Genomic DNA, 9,331 nt, shown 5'->3' on the forward strand with positions numbered 1-9,331 from the left:
GGAGAGACAGAGAGCCCAAGATACAGAGGCAGCTTCTGGAAAGGAAGAGAGTAGGGAGGGGCTGGAACAGGGAGGAGCTCAAACAGGTGTCCCATTTTAATTATTTTTGCTGACTTGTTGTTGAGTTCAGTTCTGAAATAGTACAAGTATTGTCAGCACCCTCTCATCTTGGCACCCCAGGACAAAGCCCAGTTGACTCACCCTAGTTTCATTTCTGTGAGTATCTTAGAATCTGAGATTTTTAAGCTAGACGTGACCTTGTAGATCATGCAGTCTACCCCATTCTCTGCATTTTATAGAGGAGGAAACAGAGATCCCAAGGAAAAATGACCTACTCAAAGCCACAAAGCTAAACTGGTTACTGAAAGGAAATTGGAAAAAGTTGCAAAGAGTGTCTTTCAAACATCCATCCAAATAGGCTACATGTTGTTGTCAAAGAAAACCTGGCTTATAGATGACTGAGTTTAGTCCCAGTTCTACTACTAACCCTGTATGTGACCTTAGGTATATCACTTAACCTCTCTCTAGAGCTCAGTTTCTTTATTTGTCAAATGAGGACAATAATACTTGCTCCAGTAAAAGTATAGTTTGGTAGAAAAAACACTCAGCTGGAATTCTGGGGACCAGGGTTCTAGTCCTAGTTCTATCATTATCTAACTGTGTGATCTTGAATAAGGCTTTAAAATTATCTGAGACTCATTTTCTCAATCTTTAAAATTAATGAATTGCATCAGAAGACCTCTGATAAAGTCATTTCCATCTCTAACATCCTGTGTCTCCATGATAAGATCACCTCCTCTCTTAAATATTGCATAGTTTCTATCTACCTCATGAAAATCATGTGAGAATCTCAGCATCACAGGATTATAGGGTTAAAATTGGAAAGCAGATTAGAGATTATCCTGTCCAATCATTTTACAGATTAAGAACCTGAGGCCAAAAGAGTTTATTCCTTAACCTATCCACTTACTTACCTTCCCTGCCCCCCTACTTTTCACCTCCCATTCCCACTGGGTTATTGTATTCTTTTCAATTTCTCATTTAAGTTGCCTTCAAATTAGTGCAAATAATGAATCTCCTGAAATGGTCACATTACTCAAATTTGCACTGAATATTTCCATTGGGCTAGAACCAGCTACTGTATTTTATATAATCATAACTTCAAATAGCACAAATTCAAATAGATGTGACCATTTCAGGGGATTCCTATTTGTAGTAATCAAGACCTGGCTGTGAATGATTTGCTCAAGGTTACACAAATAATAAGTGACAGATTTGGGATCTAAACCCAAGTCCCCTGAATCCAAAGCCAAATGAAATAACATTTCAAAAAGCATAGAGATATTCAAATGCAAGATGTCATTATCATTTAGTCTTTTCATACCATGGTGCCAGTTGGTAACAATTAGGGAGGTAGCATTTAAGATTTAGATGGTGGAACTAGCAATTTGGTAGTTCCATTGATATCATTGATTAATATCATTAGAGGGTAATTCAAATGAGAAATTGAAAGGAATGAGATAATTTAGTGGGGAAAAGAGCTGAAAAGTAGGGATACAGAGGGAGCTACTGGAAGGTGAGCAAGTAGATAGATTAAGGAGTAAAGACATGGAGAATTGAGAAAAGAGGGAAGGAAGGACATGTAAAGGAAACAATGGACAAAGAAGACAGGCCATAAAGGAAATATAGATTCTAAGTTCCCAGGCAGTGCTTTTCAGGGAAATTCTCTCCAGCCTAGTGCTTTGACTTTGTCCCATGGAGGAATTCCTCCTCCTTTCATAGACCCTGTGGCCCTATGGTGATAACTATGCTTAATAGTAGCTCCTATTTAAACAGAACTTTATAAAGCACTTTCCTTGGTACAGTCCTATAAGGCAGGTAGTATGACTATTATTACTTCCATTTTATATATGAGGAAATTGAGAATCATAAAAGACAGAACTAGGGCTCTAGCCCTAGACCCTAGTCTTTCTCCTACACCATGCTTACCTCCATCAATATGGATATAAATGTGAACCATGGGAAGAGAAATTGTATGAATTCCATAGATAAGTTGTTTGAATGGATTCAAACTTGATTGTGAAAAAGACCTCCTGTCCCCCCAAAAAATTAATACATGAAAATTTTTTCCAGTTTTCCCTTTTCCAAGGTAATAAAAATAAATGGATTTAAATATTCCTTATGCCTCTTCCAGCATGGATTTGTAGTTGGCCCTTGTTGAGTACACAAGTGGATATTGGCAGGTCTGGCTTACTGGCAACAAGGGGAGCTGTGGTCATGGTACCATATTCTTTGAGTAGAAATTGACATGGAATGGAATGATGGGGGCTGGAGTGGTGTTTTGCCAATTTCACAACCCACTTAGAATTAACAGCTTTGAAATTCTGAACCATACATGAACCTTTTTGGATTGGGTGATCTTTGATGATTGGCAAAATATAACTTTTTTTTAAAATTTCAGAGTTGGGCAAAGAGGACTTTAAAAGACTTATAACTTGACTCTAAAGGCTCCTTTAACATCAAATAGCCCTTTCCAAACAACAATTTGATGAGTTAAGAGCAAATGAATAAAAAACATATGGATTAAATATCCCTTAAAATACACATGGGTTTAAAAATTAAGGGGAAAGGGGCTTGGCAAATATCTTTGGGGTTTTATCAAACCCCAGACATTTGAAAAAGAGCATGAGACATTCAGGGAATCCAAAATGCAGCTGAGTTCATTCATTCCGCAATGTCATGATTATGGACATGATTTGAATAAATAATAGCAATTCAGAGCTGTCATTGTGGACAATCCAGTGTTTCACAACAACAATGGTAACAATGGTGATGACAACAAGTTACATTTACATAGAACTTTATGAAGTATTTTCTCCATAACGACCCTGTGAGGAAGGTAGAGTAAGTATTATAATCTCTCTTACACGTGAAGAAAGTGAAAGCCAATGAGGTTTAGGGTTTTACCCATAGTCATGTAGCAAATAAGGGTCTAGGCCTAGACATGAACCTGTTTACGTTTTCCGCTAAATCTTATTGTAATGTTTGTAAATGATTGGCAGTGCCCTGTATCTACCAGCATACCCAAAGTGGAACTGGCCCTCCTAGCTAAAGACAGCTATGATTCCCCTGGTATAAAGTCCCTGGGGACTTATTTGGAAAGCAGTGTTTCTAAGCATGGGAGTAGAAGGGTTAGATCTTTTATAACCAGAATAGACAACCCCCATATTGGCCAGCAGATGGTTCTACTATTCTCTTGTGTCATGAATATGTTTATTTCCTTCTAGGCCAGTACCCTGGATGCTCCCAAGGAAGATTCCTTCATCTTTTGTGTCCCCAAAAGAGCATGGATCTCTAGTGGTGAGAGCCAGTTGAGAAGTATACCTGGTAGGGATAAAAAGCTATCCAGGATCCATGGGGGTGGGAGAGGAAAAGGAAGAGGGAAGGAAAGGGAGAGGAAAAGAAAGAGAGAGGAATAAGGATAGATGTATGGAGAGACTTAGTCTAAATAAATTAGATAGATGGATGGAAAGACAGATGAGTGAGAGAGAGAGAGAGAGAGAGAGAGATTGACAGACAGATATAGATTATATGACATGCTTTCATAACCAGCCTTCAGAATTCATAGCACTTGGTCTCCTATCCTCCCAAAGAGATTAAACCACTCCCAAATAGTGATAGATCACTGCAAAATGTACCATAAAGATTCTAATTTTTACATAATTTCTATAGCACTTCAAGAAACAGGATGGTTTGTTGGCAGGAATCACTAACACAAGACCTCATTCTAGAGTCATTATCAAGTGATTTCATCTCTTAAACCCCAACTATGGTAGTATTAGCAGCAGCAATAGTAGCTAGCATTTATAGAATGCCATAAGATTTGCCAAGCACTTTCCAAATATTGTCATTTGATTTGGCTAACATACAGAAGGTGCTCAATAAATGAATACTGTAGGATAGAAGAAAGTAGCAATGGTTTGGTAGGTGCTTACCTTCTTGTCAGATGTTCACTTTAAGAGGTACGAAGAGATCCTGAAAAATTGGGCTTCAACCAATGGATGATGGATGATGAACCATCCCATCACAATCATAGATCAGCAACTGCCCCTATTCAACTGTCTGGGAAGGTCTGCCCTATATTGCAATCAGTTCCTAACATTGCTACCAGCTAGTCATGTGATCTTCCTATCTGCATGCCTCAGTTTAACCTTTCTCTGAAATAATAATGCTTTGGGTGGAGCTATGGAGTGAAGCACCTTTATCTTTTGATTTAGATCAAGAGCCATCTTGATAATGGCTCTCATTTATGTATCATCTTCTGGTTCCAAAGCACTTTACACGTATTATCTTATCTAATCCTTACAACAACCTGACGAGGTGGGCAGTATAAGTGTTAGGATTTTCATTTTCCAGATGAGCAAGCAAGCTGAGAAAAACAATGTGAATTGCTATCAGGTTGCAGAGATGAGTCTCAGACCCAGGTCTTCTGACATTCAATCCAGTGCTCTTCACTGCCCATCAACCGACAACCTAGAGAACTGTGAGTCCGGCGTGCAGTAAATAAGTAATAGGATGCGACCATACTTGCATTTGCTCAAGATGAAAAGGCTTGTTTAAATATGGCGAGATCACAAATCTATTACATGTATAAAACCCAAGGAGGGGGCTGGTGGCTTTGAAGCCAACATAAATACAACTGTTTAACAGTTTATTTTAATCTACCAATAAGAGCCAAGCTCCTTAAATGGATTCACATTGCCAACAATCTTCCTGCTTCATGGTATTTGTTAGAAGTCATGATTGTACTTAACTCAGTGTCTTTGTGGTCTCCTTAGCTTTGTTTCTTAACAGGGTTGTCTTTATGTTAGTTTTCTTTGGCCTCCCCATAGAAGAGTAACAGATTTCTTTTTGAAGTTTTTATTGATGAATGAGCTGCTATAAATAACTCTCTGTGGCAGGAGCCTGATCTCAAAAGTTTACTCTGGAATAATAGTAGCAGTGGGAAGGAAGGAAATTTATGGCAGCACGTCATGAAATAGTTTAATGGGCTTCATACTGTTTAACTTAATCGTTACAGATGTAAAAACAGAAATACAATTATTTTAACAACTATTATTACATATTGCTTCTCTAGTGAAAACAAAGCCTGGGTGAAGCTTTTTCAGACACCAAATCAAGAATGTAGAGATCCATCTCATCATGGACCCAGGCATTAGGGCGTTGGGATGCCTTCAAAAGTCTGACTGTAATTCTGAATGGATTAAGATGAAGTTGTGGTTTCTAAAAGAGAAGAAGAGAAGGAGAGAAATGAAATGTCTCTTTCTGCCACCCTTTGTGAGGAAATGAGAACCCAGGCAGAGCCCTGCCAAACTCAGGCCAGTTTTCAACTTTTTGACTCTCTTTGTCTACACTGGCCAACGGCACCCTACTCCGTTCCCAAAACTTATAGGACAGCAGCCCTTCCCACATCTCTCTTCATGCTGCCCTCATAAGAACACTGGGTTTAAAGTTATTAAATCTGAGTTCGAATCCTGCTACTTCCACTTACTACCTGTATGACTTTGGGCGAGTCACTTCTGTTATGAGCTTCCCTTTCTCTCTCTGTAAAAGGAGGGGATTCCCTCTAAGGCAGGGGATCTTAGTCTTTGTTGTGTCATAAAGTGCTTTGGTAGTCTGCTGAAGCCTACAGATGACTTCTCAAAGTAATGTTTGTTGCCCACATTCATAATCGAAAGAAATGCTAAATTTCAATTATCTGAGATTAATAAACATACAGATGCCATTTTTCCCACCCAAGTTCCCCTTGAAATCTATCCATGGGCCCTTTGAGGGTCTATAGACTCAGGTTAAGAACCCCTGCTCTAAGATCTCTTCCAATTTGAAGTTTCTGTTCCTTCCATCCACCAGCCCTCACCTAAGATCCTGTCTCTTCTCAAGTTCCTGCCTGCCACACACTATGCACCAAATGATAGCTAGAGCCCACAAGATCATGGAGTCTCAAACTGGATGGCTCTCTGATTATTGCAGCTGACCCATGCATCCTCCTAGTTGCTGTGGTGGCTTCACAGCAGGAGTTCTGTGGTCTGGGGAGAATTTTCTGTTACTGGGAAAGGGACTCTTTATCTCCTTAATGGAGCACAAAGGATTTCCCAAGGTTCTCACAGACCATATATGTCCTTTTTCCTTTTTATCCTCCCCATAAGCAAGACTTCAACTCCCAGATAGCATCCCTCCCACCAGAGAGGAGGAAACATAGCTCATTTGAAAGCCTATAAATTGTGAGTTCACACTGGAGGTCTGAGAAGGACTCCCTTTCCCTTGGGGAAGCAGCCTTGCAGAAAGCAGCATAAGAAACTAAACCCGAGGTCTCTCTTTAGCTGCCTAAAGCTCTCTTTCCTCTTCCATTCCACAGGGAGGACTTGGCCTACAGAAGTTCTTCCAAGGCAGAGACATTTTATTTCAATTAATTTCCTTCTCACAGGCTCTAGCCTGAAATGCTGGAAGATTGGACTGGGAATTAGGAGTTGCCTCTGCCAGTCAATGCTGTTTGACTTAAAAGCCAATTGAGGCACAGTAGATAGAGCACTGACCCTGGAGTCAGGAGGACCTGAATTCAAATACTGCCTTAGACACTTGACACTAGCTGTGTGACCCTAAGCAAGTCACTTAACCCCATTGCCTAGTTAAAAAAAAAAAAAAAAGAAAAGAAAGAGGGGCAGCTAGGTGGCACGGTGGATAGAGCACTGGCCCTGAAGTCAGAAGGACCTGAGTTCAAATCCGGCCTCAGACCAAACACTTGACACGTACTAGCTGCGTGACCCTGGGCAAGTCACTTAACCCCAATTGCCTCACTATGAAAAAAAAAAAGAAAGAAAGAAAAAATAAAACAAAAAAAAGTCAATTGACCTCTCTGAGCCTCAGCTTTCTGATCAGCAAAAAAACAAGGTGGTTGGACTAAACAGATGACCTTCTAAGTCTCTTCCAGCTATAACACTCTATAATTCCATGTTCCAGTAACAGCAGGATATGGGAAAGAGGGTTTCTTCACACTAGTTGTTTTATGTTTTGGGATTTGAGATTCCATGAACTCTCATAGCTATTATTAGGGTGATTCTATCATCATGAAATCATCTAGAATCACAGAATTACAGAATCACAGAATGTTAGTACTGGAAGCATGTCTTAAGAGACAGCAGGAAGAGCATTGAGCTTTGAGTCAAGGGATCTGAGTTCAAATTTCAGCTCTACCACTTCCTACCCTTGTGAGCCAGGATAAATGGCTGTCCTTCTTTAAATCTCAGCCTCCTCGTCTGTAAAATGTGAATGATAACGCTCGTACTGCCTGCTTCATATAGTAGCTATGAAGAAAACACTTTGTAAACCTTCTAATGCTATGCTGTCATCTGGCCTAATTTTAAAGATGAAGAAACTGAAGTCTGCGCAAAGAACGACCCGCTATGATTTAGTAGATGACCTTCAAGAGTTGCTAGAGTAATAAAGGTCTGATATGAAGAATTGATTCCACTTTCTGAGACTAAGAATCGTTTCCCAATGAATAATGAGCAAAGGATGTGGACAAGCATTTCAAAGGAAGAAATCTAAACTATCAACAGTCATATGGGGGGGAGGAAAGAATGCTCATATCAATAGAGAAATGTACATTAAAGCAACCCTGGGGCTCCAACTCATATTTATCCCATTGACAAGATGACAAAATTGGAAAATGACAAGGATTGGGAGAACTGAAGGAAAATAGGCACTGTTGGTTGGGCTGTGAATTGACATAACCATTCTGGAAGCCGTTTTGGAATTATGTCACTGAACTGTATTTACCCTTTGACTCAGGGAAACCGCTGCTGGAGCTATAGCCCAAAGTGATTAAAGGAGGGAGAAGATCGATTTATAAAAACATTTATAGCAGCTCTTTGTATAATAGCAAAAAATGGAAACTAAGGGGTAGCTATTAATTGGGAAATGGCTAAAGAAATTGTGGCATATGAGTATAAAGGAAAAATTTTGTGCCATCAGAAATGATGAAATGGATACTTTCAGAGGAAAGTGGACAGACTTTTATATATATATATATATACACAGAGTGAAGTGAGAAGGGCTATTTATGCAGTGATAACGTTACAAAGAAAAATAACTTTGAAAGACGTTAGAACTCTGGCCAACACAATGATCAGCCATGATTCTAGAGGACCAATGATAAAGTCTGCTTACTCTAAGATATCTTTCAATTTGAATTCTCTGGTCCTTTGATCCTCCAGCCCTCATTTAAAATCCTGTCTCTTCCCATGTTCCTGCTTGCCACATACTATGCACCAAATAATAGCTAGAGCCCACAAGACCATGGATTCTCAAACTGGATGGCTCTCTGATTATTGCAGCTGACCCATGCACCCTCCTAGTTATTGTGGTGCCTTCACAGCCACCACAGGCTTTTATTTTAAGAGAGGTAAGGGGCTTAAGGTGCAGAATGAGACATATATTTTTAGATATAGCCAATGTGAGAATTTGTTTTCTTTGATTCTGCATATTTGTTCTATTATTCAATTGAGTGATGGGAGGGAGAGAAAATAAACGTGTGTTAATCAGGAAAAAATAACAAAATTAATTTGGGGAAAGTAAATAAATTGAATATATTTTTTAAAAAAGAGTTAAGGCTTTTTAAAAAATCATTTTTTTTTACAATCAAGCTACTGATGATCCTCTCCAAACTTAGCTAGGCTGGTCCCCAGATGAGACATGGCCCATGCTCAGAACCTTTGCTGTTTATTAGTACCTATCACAGCTAGCAGAGCTTTGTGAACCCAAGTTCACCTCCTTGCCACAGTAAGGCATCAGAAGACTTTCATTGAAGTTGATTCCCCCATAGGGCACTTTATAAACTGAATTTATAGTCAAAGCAATAGGAGATTTCTTATGCATACAAAAAAGAAAACAAATGGGCTGTTCCATGTACTAGCAGAATAGTCTTCTTGTGACCCTTTATCTCTAAGGGTATCCCCTACTATGCCCCTTTGTAATTTTTTTTTTACTTTCATTACACTCGAACGCCATCTCATAAGCAAACACCATAGGAAATGAAACAGATTTGTGAACCATTATCCTACTGTTACTTCTTATGACCCCCCTTATTATATTGTACTTGAATCTCCTCCTTAACCCAATTCTACCTTCCTAAGTCAGCACATTTGAAAGCTGCTTAATTCACATAGAAGTCAAAGGGAATAGTTCTTCGAGGAGTAACCACATAGTAGACTATTGGACTTGAAGGAAAGAAGAAGAAGAAGAAGAAGAAGAAGAAGAAGAAGAAGAAGAAGAA

The sequence above is a fragment of the Vombatus ursinus genome, unplaced genomic scaffold (assembly GCF_900497805.2).
Source record: "Vombatus ursinus unplaced genomic scaffold, bare-nosed wombat genome assembly UNPS02005286.1, whole genome shotgun sequence".
NCBI lineage: Eukaryota > Metazoa > Chordata > Mammalia > Diprotodontia > Vombatidae > Vombatus > Vombatus ursinus.